The following is a 12488-nucleotide window of genomic DNA, read 5'->3' as shown; positions in this document are numbered from 1 at the left end:
TGATGGTAATGATACATCGTAAGGGCTTTCTTACTTAGACCATCAAGATCCTTCCAAAATCATTGAAATCGTCCTGAAGGGTATTCTTCGTAATTGATATGACTCAAAGTGTATTTTTGTCGTTAACGATTATCGTGTTGGAAGGTATTCACAATACTCCCACTGGGGACCTATGTGCCAAGGCATGTGCTCCCGAGGGAGGCTCATCTGAGTACCATTAAGTTTGGCTTGATTGGGAGAAGCATCCAGACCTTTCATAAACCTTCTGTGTCTGTATTCATCCATTGGGTTGGTGTCATAGCATACTTGAAGGTGAAGGAGAATGTTTCAACCAGTCATCGTAAGGCGGAGAGGTCAATTTCTCTGAAAGTCATACAGCCTTGCTGTGAGGCATCCCAGATCAGTGGAGATCCGCTCTGGATGGTAGAGACTTTGCTTCGTGATGAGTTTCCCCCACCTGGCTGCCCTCAGTTTTCTTAGTGGTGACACCTGTCCCTCGGGAGGGACAAACAGCATCGGGCAGGTAAGGGGTCAGTTCTGGCCCCTGACACTTCACTCTGGCATCTAAGCTTCGATGAAGCAGAATGGACGTGGCTAGAAAATGGCCTGATGCTGAACAAGGGTAACAGCCAGCCTTGTCTTTAGAAAGCTAAAGAGAAGCCTGTCTTTGCTGACCAGAAGGCCAGAAGACAGGGGCCAGAGGCCATTACAGGGGCTCCAACACATCAAACCACCTTTGCAGGCCGTAGTGAGGGGAGGGGGGAGGCAAAGACGGAGACCTCCTCTCTCAGACCTCATGATCTTTTTGGAGAAACCAGACCCCTGCCAGTAGAGAGAGCATGAATCATTGCTGGCACCTCTCCGGGCTGTATGCTAGAGAGTCAACAGGCTACCCGGGCGTGGAGATCAGCAAACCTGGGCAAGTGCCTATGAGCACTTGAGATTGACTCACGTGCTTGGATTTGACTTCCCCTCAATGAAATGCAAACGTATCTTGGCACCAGCCTTAAGGTCATTGTGGATTCGGGGGCGTTTCTGCTGGCTTCACCCTGGCAGGACTGAGAGGTGGGTAGGGCTGGTCTCAGAGCTCCTCATGTCTCTTGTGGCAGCCACATTTCTTCTCCTGGACAGCTCCCAGGGCCTCGAAGCTTCTCTACAGGCACCAGAAGCTTCTCTACTGGCACCAGAAGCTTCTCTACTATCCACCCCACGCAGGCAACCCTCTTGCCTCTTGCCCACTGTGGAAATGTACTAGCTCAGGGCGCATGGCTGGCTTAGTCGATTGAGTGTCTGACTCTCGATTTCACCTCTAGTCATGATCCCAGGGTCATGGGATTGAGCCCTGTGTTGTGCTCTGTGCTGAGTGTGGAGACTGCTTAAGATTCTCTCTTGCTCTCTCTCTCTCAAGGAGAGAGAGAGAGAGAGACAGAGAGACAGAGAGAGAGAGAGAGAGAGAGAGACAGAGAAAAATCTAGCTTTATACAGTGTTGGCAAGGGTATGGGGAACAGGCACCCTCATCTACTGCTGGTGAGAATATAGACCAGTACGGATTGCAAAGCAAATTATCAGGTTTACAAAAGCCCATATCTTTTGACACAATTCTACTTTTACGAATTTCTCCTACAGATGTGCCCCAAATCACAGTATTGCTCACATAGAAAAAGATTAAAAACATTCCAAATATCTATTAGAAAGACACTGGTCAAATAACATAAGGTATATTCATAGAGAGAAATATTCTGGGGCCATTAAAATAATGTCAGATGTATTGGTGTGTGTGTGTGTGTGTGTGTGTTTTTAAGAAACCTGTGAATCAGTCTCAGAGATCTATTGTTCTGCTCAAAGTGTTACAGAGTAAAAAACCCACAATGCTTGGCTGTGTGTATAACCTGTTTCCATTTCAGTAGAAAAGGGAAAAGAGTTAACTATGTCTTTATTTGTCTGGCAGGATGTCAGAGAAGTTGCTCGTGGAGGTTGCCAGGGAAGAGGACAAGAGATGCCTGGGGTTTGGGGAACGGTAGAGACATCTCGGCTAAGCCTTCATCTCCAGAGGCCCCTGGTAAGTTCCAGTATCTGGGCTGAGAGTATGACCCATTCATCCCTTAGCACTTCAAAGTAGACTGAGCATTGTTCCAGCAATAAAACAGAATGAGAAAGGATCAGATAGCAAATCTGGTAAGATTTCTGACACTACGGGGGGGTTGATATTAAATCCATGTGGCTCAAAACTGGAATTATAAAAGGCAGCATGCATCAGTTGGTGGGGGCTAGACGGAGAGAGGGCACATGGTGGGGTTACTGTGTATTTCCGTGGCATCCAGTGGCTCCCTGTTCCCTTCAGGGCACGCGGCTCCCAGGAATGTGTGTGGAAGAAAGAATCACCCTCAGAATTAGAAAAAGAACCTGAATCTGGTTCTCCGCTCTGCCACTTACTGGCTGTGTGACATGACTAAGGCAGCTCTCAGACCCAAGTGTCCTCATCTACAAAGTGGCTGTGGTGTTTGAATGAGACAGCATATGGCCAAGGATTTGTACACGAGTATGCGAGCGAAATCTGTGCCCAACGGAGACAAGCGTTTCTCTACTTCTCCGCCTTTCCATAGGCTTTTGGTTTTTACCTCTGGTTTAAGGATATTAAATCACTGGCACCTTTTATTGTAAGCTGTCTTCTTTAGAAGTTGGTGACACGTGGCTACCAACTTTGTTTTAGAACATGGTAACACGCGTTTTCCCTTGGCTGGCACCGATGCCCCCTTCGTCTACTGTGTACCCCAAGTTGATGATGTCCGTTTCCTTGCTATTTTGTTCATGACTCTCTTTTGCTAACTGGATGTAATTTGCCCTGCTCTTTCCCAGCGTAGGGGAGATGCTTATCTCTAACTGGGTGGCTGCTTTGAACCTTCACTGAACGTGGGACCCCACGTCCCATTCCCAAGACAACCATTGTTAGTTCTCGCGTAGACTATGAACATAGACACATGCATGTATGGTTTCGCCACCTTTTAAATACAAATCGACGCCATAGTATCTAGTATTCTGAACCTTGCTTTTTTATTTCACAATGTATCTTCGAGATCACTTTGTATCAGTGCACAGAGAGACTCTTGACTCTCTTTCTTTGGTTGAGTAATAGGACGTTGTGAATTGTTAAAGGAGTTGGAGTTTTACAGAGGACTAGACATATTTCAATAACGGAACCCTGAAAAATCTGTCCAAGTTGACCTCAAGGGAGAGTAAAGGGGGATGATATATAGGCCAGCTGCAAACAATGATTTTGGGGGGACATTACGTTTACACCCCGTGAGACTTCTCCGTGGACCCCTTCCAGCCACCATGCATTCTAGGGGCAGGGTGGATCTTAATTTGTTTAAATAGGTCCCCGGATCCCTTCACCTGTTGCAGGTTCCAACAATGCTGCCATGCAATTCCCTACCCCAACCTGGAGCCTCGTGTTTGGTTTGAGTCGACCTGCAAGGAAATTCTCCAGAGCACACCTCCGGAATTTCCTTAATCCAAACACAGCCCCTGCCTCTTGGAGGCCGTTGTCCTTAGAACTCAAACCCTTTTGGCGGCTGAGTGCCCCAAAGCCAGACTGTCTGCTCCCCCTTGCTGGTGGCCTGAACTTGTTCGTCTCGGTGTGGGATTTGGGGGGCAGTCTCTTCACTCGGTCTAAGAGGGCTGGGAAAGGTGGAGTCGCAGGTCCTCCCGACAGGCCATTTCTTCCAGCGGCCTTGCTCTCGTCATTTTAGGGACCTTCTCCTCCCTCTGCGTCTTCAGGGGCAGAAAGCTAACCGTGGGTTCCCTTTGAGGCTGAGTTCCGGCTACATGTTGCTTAGCGGCTCTTATGGAAGAAGGAGACGGTCTGTGACAGCCCAGGCTTTGCTTATGCGATAGACCAGAGTAAGAAACCTACAGGTTTGGTTGACAGAATGAGGGCCTCTGAATCCACTGATCTGTCTTGGGTGACACCCTCCGAGAAGCCACAGCAAAACCTGACTCACTGTAAGCACCTAGAAGAAAACCTGATGCCTATTTGAGGGGACGCAAAGAAAAGTCAGCTGCTTTTCAGAGCTCGGAGCACAGCGGCCCCGCTCAGCTAGCAGGACGCCTGGTCATCTGACACTCGGTCTGTCCCTGGGTCAGGCGATGGGCAACACCAGGCACTCCCCCAACTGTTGCAAAAATACTTGAATCTCACAGATGCTGCGGACAGACCAACGAATGACTTGACTTGGTTCTGAGGCACATGGAGTCCATCTGAACGTCTCCCATGCTGGAGTTCATTGTGACGCTGCACATACCCAGAAGCAGAGACAGAGAACTCCCAGTAACCTCCAGAAAATCCAATTTCCGGCGATGTGCGACAAAACCACTATTTAATAGATGCAAATGTCAGGCTTGGATATTTTTAGGCTTTCTTGTCAGTGCGTGAGTCATTTGGAATGACAGATTGCTTTCAGGTGGGGGGCGGGGGGGAGAGCAAGGATCTTCTCCGAACCCCGTTCCTTCGCTGATTTATTGCGTACCTTTGACTCTCACGAACCCTCTCGGCAATATTACAGGAAGCCGCCTGGCACTGACACCGCATCCCAAATCAATTTACCAAATCAGTTAAACAGAACCGTGGCTCAGTTCCCTTTAAGGAAAAAGCCAGTATGAAGATCTGGTCCTGGCCTGTCTGCTCTGCACACGTTTCAAACTCTCTCTTTTTGGTGGCCCCAGACCCTGGAGGCTTTCGCTGGGGAGGCTCGGCTGGCCCTTTTGCCCGGGGAACAGGTGAGGGAGAGTGACAGTGTGACAGTGCTCGGTCACCCTCGCTCTCCTCTCTTTGCAGCCGGAGAGATGGTCTGAGGAGCCTGATCAGGTAGACCTGGGGTCTGTGACTTCCAAAGCTGTGCCTTCAAGTGATATGCCTCTCAGCTCTTGCTACATCATTCGATTCACTTGGGGAGATTTTTAAACTACCAATGTCTGGACCTCGGTCGCAGAGATTCTGTTTTGACTCAGGGGTGACCCCACCCGCACTGTCCTTTCTGAAGGGAAGGGGGAGGAAGGGAGGGAGAGACCATGAAGGATTCCCATGGGAGCCCATCGAAGGAACGGACGAATCTTGTTATCGGTTCGTCCCCAGGTCCTGGCCCATCACTCGGTACCAGAAAATACTCCAGAAAGAACCAACAGGAGGCTGAATGGATGGTTGAGAATGGGAACTAGAAAGCTTTGAAGACAAGCAGGAGGCCAAACAGTGCGGTGGGAAAACGGCTGTGGGGGGAGCGAGCTGTGATTTAGTGCCGCCATTTGCAAACTGGGTGCTTTGGGTAAGACGCCCCCCTCTCTGACTCTTAGTTTTCTCATCTGCAGAGCAAGGGGTTCGGAGCAGATAGTTTCTAATGTTCCTTCTCGGTTTCCAAAGTCCTCTGAGTAGATGGTTGCTATGCCTACCCGTGGCATTTGGCTATTTTTATTGCACTATGTGATTCCAGTCAGCTCTGAATTGGCTTAAGCTAGAGAGCGGTTGTCCTTGAACAAGAAGTCTGGGGCCATCAAAAAGAGGTTGCTTGGTGACGGTTTGTGCAGCGACGACAGAGACCCAGTGTAAGGGGAGAAGGCAGGGTGTTCCAGAACATTCTCTGAGGCCCACGGTAATTCCATGGTGGGTGGGTGGGGGTGGGGAGGGAACACACAAGCCCGGAGCATTTCTTTTCGATGTGAGCTGCAGGTGTGCGGGTAGAAACGCGGAGGCCCAAGCTGGCTTCAGAGACTTAAAAGTCCAGGTCGACTCTTCTCCTGACCCAACTCCCTTCAGCATTGCCCAACTCTCTCCAAACACTGCTCCATGGCTGTTTATGTGCAGATGAAGGAAAGCTCTCTGTTGACTCTATTTCCAAACCCTGCCTTTTGGAATTGACACAAGAAGAGGGCAAACTGCTCGCCAGGGTTGACCATCCAGTCAGCTGGCTCCAACCCCCTCTTCCAGCTTTCTGGCTCTGTCTCCTCAAACAAGCTACGGAAACAGACATCAATAACGCAGATAAAAAGCAGGGCCACATGGGCTTTGAACCCCAAGGCCAAAAGGCTTATTGCAAGCGGGTCAGCTTCCCTCTGTGGCTTCCAGCCCTCAGGGGTGAAAGACCAAAGCTCCCCTCCCTCCTTCCTTGAGACCCTCCCTGCTCACGGTTGGGTCCCCATGGGTGGGGGACCCGAGCGTGACCTGTACTTTCAGGGATGCTCCCTCGGTGCTCCAGGTGGCCAAAGCCTCAGGTCTGCTGTGGCCGCAGGGGAGAGGAAGGCCGTAGCTTGGGACACATGCCTCCATCAACGCAAAGGCAGTATTCCATTCCGGTTAAAAGAGCAAGCTCTAACGAGAGTGCTCGGTCTATCTCTTCCAAGTCCTGTGACCTTGGATGAGATTTTTCTTAATCCAGTCATCACTTTCCTTCTCCCATCTGAAAAATGGGAATAACGATGCACCTGTCTAGAAAGGCTGTTCAGAGGATTGAATGTGTTATTTCTAGGAGCGCCTGGGTGGCTCAGTTAAGTGTCCGACTCTTGTTTTTTAAATTTTGAAATGTTTTTATTTATTTTTGAGACAGAGAGAGGCAGAGCATGAGCAGGGGAGGGGCAGAGAGAGAGGGAGACACAGAATCGGAAACTGGCTCCAGGCTCCGAGCTGTCAGCACAGAGCCCGACGCGGGGCTCGAACTCACGAACCGCGAGATCATGACCTGAGCCGAAGTCGGCCGCTTAACCGACTGAGCCACCCAGGCGCTCCCAAGTAACCGACTTTTGATTGTGGCTTAGGTCATGATCTGGAGGTTCGTGGGTTTGAGCCCTGCATCAGATTCTGTGCTGATGGCTCAGAGTCTGCTTGGGATTTTCTCTTCTCTCTGCCCCTCCCCCACTCATGTGCATGCTCTGTCTCTCTCAGAATAAAAATTTTAAAATGTTATCTTTTTTAATGTTTATTTTTGAGAGACAGAGTGTGAGTGGGGGAGAGGCAGAGAGAAAGGGAGACACAGAATCACAAGTGGGCTCCAAGCTCTGAGCTATCAGCACAGAGCCCGACGCGGGGCTCGAACCCACCCACGGTGAGATCATGACCTGAGCCAAAGGCAGAAGCTTAACTGACTGAATCACCCTGGCACCCCAAAATGTGTTATTTCTAAAGCAGCTTAGAACACAGCCTGGAAGATGGGGTGTCTCAAATAAATTAGTGGTTCTCAAACTTGAACACGAATAAGAATCTCCTGGAAAGAGTGCAACTGTAAATAGAGTCTGTAGGGCTCCACTTTCTGGGACGCTTTGGGTGAGGGGTTCTTGGCTTTTGTGGGCACCGCCTGGTCCCTGCTGTGCCTGTAGCTCCCAACCAGGCAGCACGACCCTGCTTCCCCGGCTGCTGGCCCTGGTTGCCTTGTGGCCTGAGTCTTCCCAGATGGCTGATCTCACGTGCCCTGCAAAGTCCTTCCTCTTGACCAATCGATGCTTCAGATTTCAGCTCAGGCAATATCTCTTCCAGGAAAACTTCCTTACCTGACTTTTGGGACGCACCTCCGGGCAGGGGCACAAGCCCTTATTTGCCATTGCCAAATTCAGTTTTTCTAAATGTGAAAGCAATCTCAGTGGGGGCAAAAACCTCATTTGAAAATCTGCATTCCAAAAATACACCTGGCCCCAAGAGCTTCGGATTGTGCATCTGTAGCACACTTTGCTCTGATTATTGGCTTTCTCCTTTGCCTTGCCACTAAATGAAAATCCTAAGGGCGAATGTTTGGTACAAATAATGATCAATTAGTATTTCTGGGATGAATGAATGAATGCATGCATGCTTTTTTTTTTTTTTTTTTTTTTGCAGGGAAATGGTCTTTCTTATCCTCTGTGGCATTCTGCACCACTCCATGGTATTTGTGGTAGGGTTTGTAAAATTAATTTCACATGGCTCTTTGGTTCTTCCTCCTTGGGACCCGGACTGTAATTGGGTAGGCTGTCCCCAGATTGGGATGGGTAGGGCCTGGGAAGAATGTGTTTCAAAGAACTAGACTCTTCCATTCTCCATTTATTTGAATAGGGTTTTGATAAAGAGGAAGCATTTCTGGGGCATTGGCATGTCTTTCATAGAAGAACTTTCCAAGACTGGGGACGACGAGTCGAAGTGTTCACTCCTGAGATTCTCTTTTCCTTCGTCTCCCCCAAGAGAAAACTCTACCTGTATCATACGATAAGGAGAGGGGGCGCCTGGGTGGCTCAGTCAGTTGGGCGCCCGACATCGGCTCAGGTCATGATCTCGCAGTTTGTGGGTTCGAGCCCCGTGTCGGGCTCTGGGCTGAGGGCTCGGAGCCTGGAGCCCGCTTCGGATTCTGTGTCTCCCTCTCTCTCTGCCCCTCCCCCACTTGTGCTCTGTCTTTCTCTGTCTCTCAAAAATAAATACAAACATGTAAAAGAAAAATTAAAAGAAAAAAAGAAAAAAAGAGGATACTCCACCAGACCTGCCCCTCTAGACTTGATAAAGGCCAAGAACTCCAGGGCACGAAAGTGGGACAGACGCCTTGGCAGCTTCCAGCTGAGTTATTAGACAAGGAGAGGATGAGGAGGCCCAGACAGAGTTATGAGAGTTCTGCCTCCCAGTGTCCACGAGCTAAAGCATGCAGGCCTTTGGGATATACTGTGACAATGTGTTTACATCCTAAGTAAAGAAAAATGGGAGAGTTATTAGATAACTTAAGTCCAAATCTCACCTTGGTCCAAACTGCCTTTGACCACGTGCAGAGGTTGCAAACTCACATGCTTACCTGGGCCAGGCAGGGACTCTAGGTAATGAGTTAAGTGGGCCAGATGGAGTACAAAAAGTAGTGGAGGGGGGTGTGTCCAACTGGAAGGTTCCGGCCCCTATTCAGCTCCCATCCATTGACGGCAGGCCTTCGAATTTTTTTTTTTTTTTATTTTTTTTTTTTTTCAATCTTTATTTACTTTTGGGACAGAGAGAGACAGAGCATGAACAGGGGAGGGGCAGAGAGAGAGGGAGACACAGAATCGGAAACAGGCTCCAGGCTCTGAGCCATCAGCCCAGAGCCTGACGCGGGGCTCGAACTCCCGGACCGCGAGATCGTGACCTGGCTGAAGTCGGACGCTTAACCGACTGCGCCACCCAGGCGCCCCAGGCCTTCGAATTTTTCATGAGAAACTGGGAAACCTGATTTTTGGGCGAAATGTTCCTCTCAAAAAAAATCCTGGGAAGGCCAAGTAAAGTTCATGGGTGGTCAAACCCATCGCCATTTTGCAATGTTTGTTTCCATACGTTCCGGGGTGCCGTATCTCAGGGAAGTCAGGTGATCTTAGGGAAGTCGGTGTGTGAATTCCTAAAATTTTCTGATCGCTCTGAGCTGTGTGCAGGCTGTCATTCTCCTCTGCAGCTCCTCACTCTATTCTCACACCAAAAGGCAGAGTGGGCTCCCCTCCTCCTTTTCCAAACACAAGGGCATTTTACCCGTGCCCTTGGTCAGCCAAAAGAGACGGCTGAGAAGCCGGCAGAAGTCACTTGCGAGGCACCTCTGCTTAGACAGCCCCGTGTGGCCGGGACGCCTGCAGGCCTCGAAGGAAACGGCCATCTCTCGAGAACCACGCACAGTGTTGTTTACACCACGAGGCTTCAAGACCGTGTCTGAAAGGATGGGAAGCAGAGCGAAAAGGCCACATGTTCATTCCCTACCGTTTTAGACAACCGGAGGTCAAGGTGGCATGACTCTCTTAGACCATTTTCTGGTTTCAGTCTTTTGCTGACCGTCTCCTTGTTTCCTCTCCTGTTCTCTTGCCAGAGACCCCACATGCCTTTGTGTGTTTTTTTTTTTCAACGTTTATTTATTTTTGGGACAGAGAGAGACAGAGCACGAACGGGGGAGGGGCAGAGAGAGAGGGAGACAAAGAATCAGAAACAGGCTCCAGGCTCTGAGCCATCAGCCCAGAGCCTGACGCGGGGCTCGAACTCCCGGACCGCGAGATCGTGACCTGGCTGAAGTCGGACGCTTAACCGACTGCGCCACCCAGGCGCCCCTTTTTTTTTTTTTTTTTTTAACAATCAACCGGGTCTGTCTTCAAGGTCATGTGGTGGAAGATGCTGGTCAGCCTGGCCAACATTTGATTGTTATTCGGGGGGTGGACAGACGCAGGAAACAGTGAGCGTTCTCTGAACTGAAATCCACAGACAACCTCCAAGCTCGCTGCAACCAGCAGCTTCACCCCACTCCCCAGACGGCTGTCCAGCTCCTGTTATTCCAGATTTCTTGAGCATCCAAGGTGCGGAGAACACGCATAAAACCCTAGGCCACCCGGTTGCTTATGGTGATGTGTAGGGAGGAGACCATTACATCAACAACCACCACAAGAGGCAGAAAGGGGCCAGGAAGGATGGAACTTCATTTGGTGGGGGCGCCAGGAAAGGTTTTGCGGATGAAGCAACATCAGAGATGGACGCTGAGGTCCGGGTAGAGCTGGATGTGCGTGGGAAGGTCTCTCTTGTAGGGAGGACAGTGTGAACAACGGCAAGAGGGGAGGAGTGCCCGGGGTGGGTGGGGAGACGCTCTCTGGGAGTGAACAGAGGGGCAGGAAGGGAATGTGAGTCTGAAGCCTGACCCTGGCTTGGAGTGCTTGGCTGAGGAGTTGAGATTGTCATGGGTGAGCACCGGTGGCTGTTGAGGGATTTCTGCAGGGGGACGCGGTGACTAGCGCTGAGCTGTGTGCAACTGGATTGGGAACGGGGAACAGGGCGAGGAGGAAAAGGGGTGTGCAGTCAGGGGGTTACTGTCCTCCCTGGGAGAGAAGTTTCTGAGGCTGGGAAGGTGGAGGTGAGGGTGTCTGCACCCTCCTGAGCTGGTAAGGGTGTTCCTGCTGTCCTCTGCCCCTCCCCCTTCTCCCAAGCCCCCACTCTGGTCAGGTGTTTGCCCCTGACTCCCCCCAGAACCTCTGCTGTTGAGATCACCAGGGACGCCTGGACGGCCACTTCCAGCGGGCATGCCTCAGTCGCTTCTTGGGGATCTTCCAGTAACACAGATCTTCCTCTACTCACGATGGGGTTACGTTCTGATAAACCCATTGTGAGTGGAGCGTATCATTAAGTCAAAGATGCATTGCTACACCTGACCTATGGAACATCAGAGCTTGGCCCGGCCTCCCTCACCCGTGCTCCGAACACTGACACGAGCCTGCGGTTTGAGAACCAGGTGTTGACTGTCGCATGCGATGTGCCGACCCTGGCGCTGAGGTTGAAGAACAGGACGGCGTGTGGGGACAGACGGTTGTCGGTGTGGCGGTCATTGACCCTCGTGCTCACTGGCTGACGGGGGGCCAGGTCACTGCCCCCCTGCCCAGTGTCACCGGAGAGGCCACCGCATGTCACTGGCCCGGGGCATGATCGATATTCAAACTTCCAAGTATGGTTTCCACTGAATGCGTGTGCCTTTTACACGATCGTAAGCTTAAAAAATCAGTAAGTTGAGCCACAGCGAAGTCGGGACTGTCTGTAACGGACACACACGGTCTCCCCACCTTCATAAATAAGGTCTCTCCCTGTTTCTGGGACCCCACCGGCTCCTGGTTTTCCTCCCACCTCTCTGGCCACTCCATCCCTGATGGTCTCACCTTCCTGTCCTGGGACCCTCCTTTGCAAAGGCTCAGAAGGGCTTTAAATTCCATCGACATGCTGACGGCACTTACGTTGGCATCTCCAGCCCGGACCCCTTCCTGAACTCCTGCGTTCAGCTTTCCACTTGACCTCTTCTCTGGGTTGTCTAACAGATGTCTCACGTTCGTATATTGCAAGAGGGCCTTGACCTTACTCCCCGATCCTGCTTAGAGTCTCTGTGTTTCTGTTCCTCGTCCCCACGTGTGTTTCCCCACGGAGCCACGTGGCTCACCCTCCCACCTCCTTGAGGTCTTCACCTGGACCCACCCCGTCTAGGCTTGGACCCTCCCACGCTGCCTTCATCCTTCCTCTGCTCGCTTTCCTTTCTTGCCTTCAACGCTTAAGGTCACGTGCATTTTATTTGTGTATGTGTTTCCCGTTTGTTTGCCTCCACTAGAATATACATTTCCGGATGGAAAGGATTTTTGTTTTGTTTCGCTTTGAATTGCGGTATTCTTCCCCCCTCCCGCCCCCCCCCCCAAGTGTGTGGCCCATGGAGCAGTGGCACGTGCCTGTTTGCTGAATGACTGAGTCAATGGAAAACTGAACTTTTCCCCTCTTTGGACTTGGGGAGCAAAGCCATGTGGAAGGTCAAAGATGAAGTTCCAGTGTGGATGCCTGGAGGACACCAGGGTACAATTCCCAGAAATGTAGGAACAAGGGAGAAGTTTGAGAGTGGTGTCAGTTTAGACCGGGGCATGCTGAGATTTTGGATGTGAGAGTTGAGGGCTCTGGGTCAGGCTGGGGGAGGAGGTAGATTTGGGAATTGTCCACACCGAGGTGATGACTTTAAGCCATGAGAGGAGGAGGAGGAAG

The sequence above is a fragment of the Prionailurus viverrinus genome, chromosome D3 (genome assembly GCF_022837055.1).
Source record: "Prionailurus viverrinus isolate Anna chromosome D3, UM_Priviv_1.0, whole genome shotgun sequence".
NCBI lineage: Eukaryota > Metazoa > Chordata > Mammalia > Carnivora > Felidae > Prionailurus > Prionailurus viverrinus.
Note: the sequence above shows the minus strand (reverse complement) of the source record.